At 49.3% G+C, this 12,508-nt stretch overlaps 1 pseudogene; it reads left to right on the forward strand.

The window, feature by feature from the left end:
* The first annotated feature begins 813 nt into the window (after positions 1-813).
* LOC100983193 (zinc-alpha-2-glycoprotein-like) lies at positions 814-9,413 on the forward strand (annotated as a pseudogene).
* The last annotated feature ends 3,095 nt before the right edge of the window (positions 9,414-12,508 follow it).

Here is a 12,508-nt window from a genome sequence, read left to right on the forward strand (position 1 = left end):
ACAGCACGGGACCTACAACATCCCGCGGGACTGAAGCTCAAGACGTCCCCCGCAGCTACTGCAGCCCCACTGCCCCGGGAGCTGGCAGTTGCAGCCCCTGCCAAGACCACCAGAAAACATTGTCCACTGTGCCCTCCTCTTTGTTTCCCTAACACTTGACCTGATATCCAAGGCAGTAGCTTCGACTTGCTGAGCATAAACCCTGTGCACACCTGCTCATTCTATTGCCAGGGAGGCTGCAAAAGGAGGATGCGGCTATTTCTGCTTCCATCATGGAAGGCTGGGATTCCACAGGCACCTAAAGGAAAGAGGGAGAGATGTGAATGGGAATGTCCTCCAGACAGCTCTGGCAGGATCGGATGTGGGAGAGTGAGGGTCCCACCCCAGCGGGGGTCTACCCATGTCCATGTCTTGGACATGTTGAGAGTTTTTCCAGAAGGCAGAGATGAAGTGTGGTCTGACAACACCCAAGTGACCCCAGAGGGTGTCATAATAGACTGGAAGGGCGACACATCCCAGGCACCTGCCACCCATCACACACACCTCCCACACACTGGCATCCTTCCGCCCCAGGCACACACAAATCCTCAGTCCAGAGATCAACTGTCTCAGCTCTGAATTTGCATATCCTATGTGTAGACTCACTGATCACAACCTCTGCCCAGCCTGGCTTGTGCATACTTCTTTCTTACTGTCAGGGGAGGAGCCCGGCCTGGTACTCCCATTGGCCTGTAGATTCACCTCCCCTGGGCATGGCCCCAGGACCCAGGATAATACCTGTGCCTCCTGCCCAGAACCTTCCAAGCAGACACAATGATAAGAATGGTGTCTGTCCTGCTGTCTCTGCTGCTGCTTGTGGGTCCTGCTGTCCCCCAGGAGACCCGAGATGGTGAGTGGGGAAAGCAAGGGATGGGTGCTGGAGAGGACTGGAAGGAGGTGAGGAACAGGACATGTGGCTGGGAGACAGGCTGGATGCAGCTGGGATTCCCTGGCATATGGCAGGAACAGGTGTCCAAGGCTGTCAACTCCCTCAGCTCACACACTTCCAGGAGCATTCAGGGAGCCTCTGCCCTCACCCAAAATAAGACCTTCAGGAATCTGAATCTAAAACCCCTTAGTTTACAGTGAAAACAAAGACTCCAAAGACCAAGCGACCTGCTTGGGGTGGAGAGCCAGGATGGAGCAGGAACCACAGGCCTGGAGCTGCTTCTGCTCCTGTTCCTTCCCTCCTTCCGATGGCTGGGTACACCTGCCTGACGCTGAGGAAAAGAGAGAACAGCCCCCAAGGGGAAAGTGGGAAGGCAGGTTGGCTGGAGGGATGGTGCTAGAAGGAAACCCGTGCCCTCACCCCACACTCAGACACCACTGCAGTGGGTCTGGAAAGCGAGTAGCCGGAAGAGAAGACAGTGGGAGCTTGGGGAGATCAAGAGTCATTTATAGGAGAGGGGAAGGAGGCTGTTTGTGGCATGAGAATGTGCAGGATAAAGACATGGAAGTGAATGGCTTCTCAAGTTGTGTGAGTTTAAAATTCATGCCGGGCGCGGTGGCTCACGCCTGTAATCCCAGCACTTTGGGAGGCCGAGGTGGGTGGATCACGAGGTCAGGAGATCGAGACCATCCTGGCTAACACGGTGAAACCCCGTCTCTACTAAATATACAAAAAATTAGCCGGGCGTAATGGCGGGCGCCTGTAGTCTCAGCTACTCGGGATGCTGAGGCAGGAGAATGGTGTGGACCCGAGAGATGGAGCTTGCAGTGAGCAGAGATCGCGCCACTGCACTCCAGCCTGGGCAACAGAGCGAGACTCTGTCTCAAAAAAAATAAATAAATAAGTAAAATAAAATAAAATTCATGACATTTACAAATTGTCAAAATAGGTGTTTCCCGCATATTCTCACTCATAGGTGGGAATTGAACAATGAGATCACATGGACACAGGAAGGGGAATATCACACTCTGGGGACTGTGGTGGGGAGGGGGGAGGGGGGAGGGATAGCATTGGGAGATATACCTAATGCTAGATGACGAGTTAGTGGGTGCAGCACACCAGCATGGCACATGTATACATATGTAACTAACCTGCACAATGTGCACATGTACCCTAAAACTTAAAGTATAATTAAAAAAGAAAAAAAGAAAAAAAATCTAAATAAAAGGAATAAAAAAAAAAGGTGTTTCACGTTAGTTTTATAATAATCACATTTATAATATTAATCCCATTCTGCACCCAAATATGAATTATTCGGAGTTCTCCAGAGAAACAAAACTAATATACATTGTATAAACACTCACATATGTATATATGAATATACATTGTATATTCATATGTACACTAAATATGTGTGTATATGTATAATATACATATATAAGTGTATGTATATACAAAACAGAGAAAGGGAGGAGTTTTATTTAATATTTCTTGTGGCTCACACAATTCTGAGGGCTAAAAGTCCTAAACCAGCAAAGCAAGCCAGCAGGCTAGAGACCAAGCAAAGAGTTGGTGTTGCGGTCCTGAGTCCAGGGGTAGTCTAGAGGCAGAATTCTTTCTTCTCTGGCGGACCTCAGCCTTTTCTCTTGATGCCTTCCACTGATTGGATGAGGCCCATCCACATTGTAGAGGGTAATCTGTTTTACTCAAGGTCTGATTTAAAGGCTAATCACATTCAGAAACTCATGAGCAAGAATGACTTCAGTACTTAAATTAGAAATCTGCCATATGACTTCCAACATTACTAACACTCGTGTAAATTATATTCTAAATTAACTATGGAACTAATTGTGGAAATGTCCCACTCTCTCAGCTTCCATCTTGTACCAAACTGCAAGATACAATGCCAGGAATTCTGAGAGGTATCCTAGCCTTACCCTATGCTGATCCATTCTGGGTCACTTCTTGAGTTTTCTAGTAAATTCACCTTCCTACACTTTCTAACTATATGTATTTGTCCGGTTAGACTAGAAATGTTTATTTCTCATGTCAAGTTCAATGCAGATTGGGCAAGGTTCCTCTCCTCCGCAGGGTGACTCAGGGATCCAGGCTGTTTGCATCTTGGGACTCTTCTGTTTCATCCTGTGGCCTCCATAGTCAACGAAAGGGATAAGAGACCGTAGGGGCAAGCCAGGTGGTAGAGCCTTGGACCAGAAGAAAGACATCAGTCACTTCAACTCACATTCTTGTTTGACAAAACTCAGTCACATGGTTCCAATCTATCTATAAGGAGGCTGAGAAATGTTATCTTCTTCTGTGCCAAGCAGATTAAACTCTGTAGTGAAGAAACAGAATGGTCTCTGAAATATCATCCCCAGCATGAAAGTAGAGCCTGTTTCCTTGAGTGAGGCTCCAATGGTGTGAAGCTGATGGCAGAGGAGAGAGCTGGGGAGGAAGAGGCCAGTGGCCAGGCCTCCCCTCCTGGCCCTCTGCAGCCCCACAATGGGACACCCTTGCATGGACCCCAGCCCTCAGAGTCTTTTCTTTTGCAGGTCATTACTCTCTGACCTATCTCTACACTGGGCTGTCCAGGTCTGGCAAAGGCACCCACAGGCTGCAGGGCACTGTCTTCCTCAATGGCCGTGCCTTCTTCCACTACAACAGTGAAGACAGGAAGGCTGAGCCCCTGGGACCATGGAGACATGTGGAAGGAGTAGAGGACTGGGAGAAGCAGAGCCAAGTTCAGAAGGCCAGGGAGGACATCTTTATGGAGACCCTGAACAACATCATGGAGTATTACAATGACGGTAACGGTCAGTGAACAACAGACCACGGGGGTGGAAGGTCTAACCCAAGAGGCAGCCCCCCAAGTGTGAGTGGCAAGGGGTCAGCAGGATGGAAATAGTCCCAATCCCAGGGGAGGAACAGGAGACACAGCAGAAACACAGACATGTCCGCATCCCGCCCACCCCACAGCACAGTGCTGTCCCCTTCCCCATCAATTGCTCCATCCTCATCCCAGGTCTCAGGTCACACAGGAAGTGATGGCAGAGTCACTTCCTATCTAGGCACCTCTGACCTCTCACCTCCACACCCCACCCATCGGAGGCTGATCTCCCTGTGAGAAGGCATCAGACTCACCCCTGTCCAGGGAGGTTGCCTGGAGAGTGAGCCACTCTCAAAGTCACTCAGACCTGGGCTCACCTGGTGGCTCTGCCAGTCCTAGCTGTTGACAGTGAAACGTTCCCAAAATATCTGGTTGAAATCTGCAAACATTGGAGCACTGAGACCTACCTCCAAACAAGTCTGTAATATTTAACTATGTCTGTTCTATGAAGGATGTCACAGTCTGTCCTGATCTCCCTTGCAGCTCCATCACCTAGGACAGGGTACAGCCAATATTGGCTCAATTGAAATTTGTGGAATCAACAGAGAAAAGCACCCAGCACACACCATAGCCCATGCTGGGGGCTCAGGAAGTGCTGGATTCAAAACCACAGGCTGTTAGAGATCCCTGCAGCCCTAAAGCTCCTCCTCACCATAAGATGCAGACCCAGGAAGGGCCACCTGCCCTGTGGTTGGAGGAGCTGGTGGCAGAGCCCGCGCAGAGACAGTCCCCCTGCCCCCGGCCCAGCGTTCTTTCTCCTAAACCACACTGCCAGCCCCAAGGCAGCCAACCCCAGGCCTCGTGAACTGCTGGTGTTAAATTATCATGGAGTGGGTGTCAAAAGATGGGCTTCTAAGTACAAAAATGCCCAAGGTGCTACATGGGATCTGAAGGTTTCCAAAAGGAGGCAAGAGATAAGCAGACGTTTGAAGGATGAGGGATGGGAGGTCTTGGTAAGGAAAATGACCCAGGCTGTGTGTTCGCCATAGGAGAGGAGGGGACACAGGTGATCAGGAAAGACACTGGGAGAAGCTTTGATGGACAGGAATAGAAATGGCAAAGTGGATAATTATGAGGAAGGAGGATGAAGAGATGAACACAGGGTATTAGGAAATAAGAGTAGCTGACATTTACTGAGCACTTACTTTGTGCCAGGCCCATTTATGAGCATATATAATGCTCAGAATAACCCCCTGAAACCGTGCTTTTGGCACTGCTGTTTCAGGGGTGAGGAAATAAAGGCACAAGGAGGTGACTGGCTCCAGTTCACACAACACACCAGGTTGGGGCGGGAAGAGACCTGGGACTTGAGCCCGGACAGCTTGAGAGCTGTCAGAGTCTATGCCAACAGCACCAACCTGTGCTAGGTAAACACCTGTTTTTATCATCAGAATGAAGAGGCTGTGTCCTCTGCCCTATGAGGTCCATTTCTGAGAGTTGTTGCTAATGGGCAAGAAGGTTGGGACTTTAGAGATTTGGGATAAAGATATCAAACACCAGAAAGGAAGAAAGAAGTGATCAGGCCAGGCGCAGCGGCTCGCATCTGTAATCCCAGCACTTTGGGACACCAAGGCAGTCAGATCACCTGAGGTCAGGAGTTCGAGACCAGCCTGGCCAACACGGCGAAACCCCGCCTATACTAAATATACAAAAATTAGCCTCGCGTGGTGTTGCGCACCTGGAATTCCAGCTACTCAGCAGACTGAGGCAGGAGAATTGCTTGAACCCGGGAGATGGAGGTTGCAGTGAGCCAAGATCATGACACTGCACTCCAGCCTGGGCAACAGAGTAAGACTCTGTCTCAAAAAAAAGAAACAAAGAAATAGTCAGACAGATTAGGTTGATTTAGGTGATGATATGAACTTCACCTAGAACTGAGAGAAAAGGAGAGCCTTCCTTTCCTCATATGGAATCACAAATAATTTCTATCAAATTCGGAAATGTACTTTGGTGTGGTTGTGACAGGTTCCTAAACACTCCCCATAAGTTCAAACAAATAAAAAGAGATGCTACAGAAGAGACAGAAATCTGCCCACAGCCTGTAGCTCTCTTAACTTCCCTGGCTGGGAGGAATGCATATTTCATCTCAAATTGGCCCGAAATGCCAATCCATATAGTCTTTGCCACTCTGTGTCAACTGAACGTCCAGATAAAATCATATGCCATGATTACGGAACTGCATGCTTAGATTGCAAAAGCCTTTCCTCCTATTGAGTTGTGAAGAGTGCAGGACTAAGAGTTATTCAGTTGGCACTAGGCTGACTGGCTTCCTGTGGGGTCAGGGGAGGTTTCAGGGTCTCACGCCTTGCAGGAAAGGTTTGGTTGTGAGATCCAGAATAACAGAAGCACTGGAGCATTCTGGAAGAATGCCTATGATGGAAAGGACTACATTGAATTCAACAAAGAAATCCCAGCCTGGGTCCCCTTGGTCCCGGAAGCCCAGAACACCAAGCAGAAGTAGGAGGCAGAACCAGTCTACGTGCAGCGGGCCAAGGCTTACCTGGAGGAGGAGTGCCCTGCGACTCTGCGGAAATACCTGAAATACAGCAAAAATATCCTGGACCGGCAAGGTACTCACTGCTTCCTGCTATCCAGTGCTAAGCTGGGAAAAACCAAGGTGATCTCAGGCTGGGAGCTCAGAGAGCATCTTAGGCCAATCTCCTCTATCCATGTAAGTCACGTAGAACCCCAGTTTTCAACTTCCAGGATTCATTCCTTTCCTAGGAGGACATCAAAATTTCAGGCAGAATGGGCCAGGAAAGCCACTGATTCACTGGTAGGCTTCCCTAAATATCACCCATTGAGAGATGAGGAGCTGGAGGTGACAGAGGTGAGGGTAACACTGTGTGTAAGAGGCAGAGCTGTGGCCAGGCGTGCTGGCTCACGCCTGTAATCCCAACACTTTGGGAGTGAGTCCAAGGTGGGCGGATCACTTGAGGTTAGGAGTTCGAGACCAGCCTGGCCAACATGATGAAACCTCGTCTCTACCAAAAATACAGAAATTAGCCTGGCGTGGTGGCAGGCGCCTGTAATCCCAGCTACTCGGGAGGCTGAGGCATGAAAATTGCTTGAACCCAGGAGGACTAGATTGCAATGAGCCAAGATCGCGCCACTGCACTTTAGCCTGGGCAATAGTGCGAGACTCAGTCTCAAAAAAAAGAAAAAAAAAAGGAAGAGCTAGGACTTGAATTCCAGATTTCAGATTCCAAATGCCGTCGTTGTTTCTCTCTACAATGATGCCTCCCATCTGGGTGGTGGAGAGAAGGGAGGTGTGTAAAATGTCAGCCCCAGAAGGACAACAGCAAGCCAGTGTGAGTGGAATCGATGGCTGCAAGCTGAGACTTGGATTGCAGACATAGTGAGACTCAGGATTGTGCAGTGCTGCAGGGAAGCGGTTGCTGGATAGAGGCATGGGCTGAACCAAGCAGCTGGACTGAGATTGGGGGACAGAACTCCAAAGCCCACTCAGATGTGGGAAAACATGGGAAAGTGCACAGAGCATTCACAACTTATCAGAGTCAATACATGAGTGGGGTGGAGAATGGGCGAGAGGGGAGCCAGGACATTCCATGATCCAACAGAGAAGGATCACGGAAAGCCTCAGCCTTCCCTGATCTTCTGGAAAGTGTCCCAGGGCAGGGGGCAGTGGGGCGGGCAGATACAGAGCTTAGAGCTCTGCTGATTGCTGACATCCAGGGGTAGGGGTGAGAAGAGACCTGGGCCGGGAGAAGTCGACCTCAAGCCTGCAGTGTCACACTCTATCCCTCCACAGATCCTCCCTCTGTGGTGGTCACCAGCCACCAGGCCCCAGGAGAAAAGAAGAAACTCAAGTGCCTGGCCTACGACTTCTACCCAGGGAAAATTGATGTGCACTGGACTCGGGCAGGTGAGGTGCAGGAGCCTGAGTTACGGGGAGATGTTCTTCACGGTGGAAACGGCACTTACCTGACCTGATTGTTGGTGCATGTGCCCCTGCAGGACACAGCCCCCTACTCCTGCCACGAGCAGCACAGCAGCCTGGCCCAGCCCCTCGTGGTGCCCAGGGAGGCCAGGTAGGAAGCAAGGGCTGGAGGCAATGTGGGATCTCAGCCCCAGTAGCTGCCCTTCCTGCCTGATGTGGGAGCTGAACCACCGAAATCACCGTCAATGGATCCTCAAGGCCCAAGGAGCAGTGTGGGGGGACAGACAGGAGGTGGATTTGGAGACCGAAGACTGGGATGCCTGTCCTGAGCTGACTCGGACCCAAAAATCGTCTCACCTTGAACCACCCCCCGCCATTGTCTAATCTGTGGAAACTAATAAATAATCATCTCTCTTTGTCAAGCACTACAGAGAACAGTATTAACTGTAAAATGCTATAGAAATGTGATGTGATTTTCTCATTGGTCCTGCTCCCAAGCATTGAATTCATCTGAAACTCTTGGTTTCCCTTGGAGGCCATGGTTCCTGGGCACCCTGACTTGGGCAATCCCAAGCATGGCCCGGATCCACTGTCCCTTAGGGATTGTTCAGGTGTCCCCTGCTGACATCCACAGGCGTGGCCATGGCCACTCTGGCTGTGAGGTGCTAGAACCCTGCAAGCTCTTTCACACAACCAAGATTCTTCTGTGCCTCAGTTTCCCCACACTTCTTGGCTCCCTGGGAGACCCAGCCCTCCACTCCAGCTGCTCCACATCTCCACACCATGTTGGCCTTGGCCCACCAGCCAAAGCTTATTTGAGAGCTCTCAGCTCTCCAGGGTACAGCTCAATGAAGCGGGAATTGGCCCTGAGGTTCTCAGACTCCCTCTGAGTCCCTGAGAGTGAGTTTCCTCAAATGAGTCACCAACTGCCATGCACAGGTATCAACCCCGAACACACAGCAGAGCTCTCACCTTGACCTTCTCATGAAGCCTCACCTGCCTGTGTCTGTGCTTTTCCTTCCTGTGTGAAAAGAACTTTCCTTTTTTTCTTCCTTTTTCTTTTTCTTTTTTTTTTTTTTTTTTTGAGATGGAGTCTTGCTCTGTTGCCCAGGCTGGATTGCAGTGTTGCAATCTTGGCTTACTGCAAACTCTGCCTCCCGGGTTCCAGCGATTCTCCTGCCTCAGCCTCCCAAGTAGCTGGGATTACAGGCATCAGCCACTACGCCCGGCTAATTTTTCTATTTTTAGTAGAGACAGGGTTTCACCATGTTGGCAAGGCTCGTCTCGAACTCCTGACCTCAGGTGATCTGCCTGCCTCGGCCTCCCAAAATGCTGGCATTACAGGCGTGAGCCACTGTGTCTAGCGACAAGAACTTTCTTTACATCCTATACTCAGCCTCCCACTCTGGATTATTCCAAAATCCATCCTCCAAGCTGGGTTCCATAGAAGAATCATTCCCAGTCTTTGGAATTCTGAGTTAATCATCTTATCTTTCATGAAAGCCTAAATTTGAAGGCTCCAATTTTTTGTTTTAACTCTTCGACTCCAATTTGAAAATCAAAGCTGAGAAATTACTTTTTTTTTTTAAGTCTACATGAAATCCACCTTTCTCCCTTCCAGGGCAAAAACATCCTATATGAACAGTAGCCAAATTCAGGAAAGAAAATGCAAATAGTCGCCAGGCGCGGTGGCTCACGCCTATAATCTCAGCACTTTGGGAGGCCCAGGCGGGCGGATCACGAGGTCAGGGATTAAGACCAGCCTGGCCAACATAGTGAAACCCCGTCTTCACTGAAAACACAAAAAATTAGCCGGGTGTGGTGGTGTGTGCCTATAATTTCAGCTACTTGGGAGGCTGAGGCAGGAGAATAGCCGGGTTTGGTGATGTGTGCCTGTAATCCCAGCTACGGGGGAGGCTGAGGCAGGAGGATCACGTGAACCCAGGAGGCGGGGGTTGCAGTGAGCTGAGATCTCGCCACTGCACTCCAGCCTGGGCGACAGTGCAAGACTCTGTCTCAAAAAAAGAAAATGCAAATAATCAAGAGGAAAAAATATAGCATGTGATATGTGAATATGAGGACACTTGGAGCAAATAAAAGGTGAAAGTTAAACATTTAAGATCAACGAAGAAACCAAAATCCACATGATCAGACCAGGGATAAGGAAAATTGGAATAGGAGATGTGACCTCATCTATAACAGGAGACATGGATGATGATAAAGGAGGAGAGAGAAGCCACAGGATTCAAGTCCTGGGCAGGTGTGGGGCAGGAGGAGAGGGACACAGGACTACTGAGATACTCAGGGAAAACTTCCTGGAGCAATTCGGATTTCAGAGAGATGTGGAGGCCTAAGACAGCTTGCCAAGTCGAGGTCAAAAGATTTCCATGCAGAATGGGATTTTACATTCCCTGTTCTTTTGAGTCTCCAGTGCCTACCAGAGAATCAAATATACAATAGGTCCGGGCACAGTGGCTCATGCCTGTAATCTCAGCTCTTTGGGACGCCAAAGTGGGAGGATTGCTTGAGCCAGGAGTTCCAGATCAGTCTGGGCAACATAGCAAGACCCTGTCTCTACATTTAAAAAAATAAAAAATTATCTGGGCATGGTGGCACACACTTGTAGTCCCAGCTACTTGGGAGGCTGAGGCAGGAAGATCACTTGAGCATGGGAGGTCAAGGCTGCTGTGAGCTATGATTGTACTATTGCACTCCAGCCTGAGCAACAGAGCAAGACCGTGTCTCAAAAATAAATAAATAAATACACATTTTAATACAATAGGTAATTAATACATAATTTCTGGATGAATCAATAAATACGTAAGCAAAGGCAATAGAAAGCACTAAATATTTCTGACGACCAGGAAGAAACTTTTGGCTGGGACAGTGAATTCTACTGGGAAAGAAGTTTGAAAAAGCAAAGCTCAGAGAAATTGAAGAGGACCTTAACATATGTATACCTTGCTATACCTGATTGATGTCTTTTGCCTGATTCAGTGTGCATCATTCCTCCAGCCTACCTGGGAACTATCCCCAGGAGAGTCCACCAGAGAGAGACAAGATAGTCTAAGGCAGGGGTCCCCAACTCCCGGTACCCGTTCATAGCCAGTTAGGAGCCGAACCACACAGCAGAAGGTGAGCTGCAGGGTCGAAGCTTCATCTGTATTTACAGCTGCTCCCCCACCCCCCGACCATTGCTCCAATTACCTCCTGAGCTCACCTCCTGTCAGATCGGCAGCAGCATTAGACTCTCACAGAAGCACGAACCCTATTGTGAACTATGCAAGAAAGGTATGTAGGCTGCACGCTCCTTATGAGAATCTAACGCCTGATGATCTGTCACTGTCTCCCATCAACCCCAGATGGGACCATCTAGTTGCAAGAAAACAAGCTCAGGGCTCCCACTGATTCTACACCATGGCGAGTTGTAGAATTATTTCATTATATATTACGATGTAATAATAATAGAAATAAAGTGCACAATAAACGGGATGCACTGGAATCATCCCAAAACCATTCCCCTCCCCAGTCCGTGGAAAAACTGTCTTCTACGGAGCCGGTCCCTAGTACCAAAGAGATTGGGGACCGCCGGCTTAAACAAAGAGGTCTTTTTCTCAAGCAGGTTCCAATCAGCGCTAGGCCGGATTCGCTATGGCTTTTGCCTGCCCCCTAGTGGTCAAGGAAATAGTTGCAGCCAAGTGTTAGGATCCAGTCCTTGAGAATTTGGCTCAAAGCCTGGATGCAAAGGCCATGAGATAACGGTCATCCGGTCTTCCTCACACAACTCGCACAATTCCCGCCGTCTTTTTTTTTTTTTTTTTTTTAAGAGGGAATTTCACTCTTGTTGCCCAGGCTGGAGTGCAATGGCGCGATCTCGGCTCACTGCAACTTCCAACTCCTGGGTTCAAGGGATTCTCCTGCTTCAGCCTCCCATGTAGCTGAGATTACAGGCGCCCGCCACCACACCCAGCTAATTTTTTGTATTTTTAGTAGAGACGGGGTTTCATCATGTTGGCCAGGCTGGTCTCCAACTCCTGACCTCAGATGATCCACTCGCCTCGACCTCCCAAAGTGCTGGGATTACAGGCATGAACCACGGCGCCCAGCCAATTCCTGCCTTTTATTATGGAGGAAAACCTCCGCGGGATTACAGCACACCCAGTGGACGTCTGTTACCTCATCGAACTTGGGTCCAACCACCGAGTGCTGCAAACACTGACATGTGGATTCCAGTGAGAGAAACTGAGGCATTTATTGCAGGGTGCCAAGCAAGGAGAATCAGCCAGCTCAAGTGTAAGACCTAAATTCCCCAATGGCTTGTAGGTAAGGGTTTTTAGAGGCAGAGAAGCAGAAGTTACAGGCAAAGTCATAAATCAATACATGGCCCGGCGCAGTGGCTCACGCCTGTAATTCCAACACTTTGGGAGGCCAAGGCAGGTGGATCACCTGAGGTCAGGAGTTCAAGACCAGCCTGGCCAACATGGTGAAACCCCATCTCTACTAAAAATACACAAAATTAGCCAGCTGTGGTGGCGCACGCCTATAATCCCAGCTATTCAGAAGGCTGAGGCAGGAAAATCTCTTGAAGCCGGGAGGCAGAGGTTGCAGTGAGCAGAGATCGCGACACTACACTACACCCTAGGCGACAGAGCAAGACTCTGTCTCAAAAAATAAAAAATAAATCACTCATAACCTGGTGCAATGGTTCACACCTGTAATCCCAGCACTTTGGGAGGCCGAGGCAGCAGGATTGCTTGAAGTCAGGAGTTTGAGACCAGACTGGGAAACATAG

This window comes from Pan paniscus, chromosome 6 (assembly GCF_029289425.2).
Source record: "Pan paniscus chromosome 6, NHGRI_mPanPan1-v2.0_pri, whole genome shotgun sequence".
In the NCBI taxonomy this organism is placed as follows: domain Eukaryota; kingdom Metazoa; phylum Chordata; class Mammalia; order Primates; family Hominidae; genus Pan; species Pan paniscus.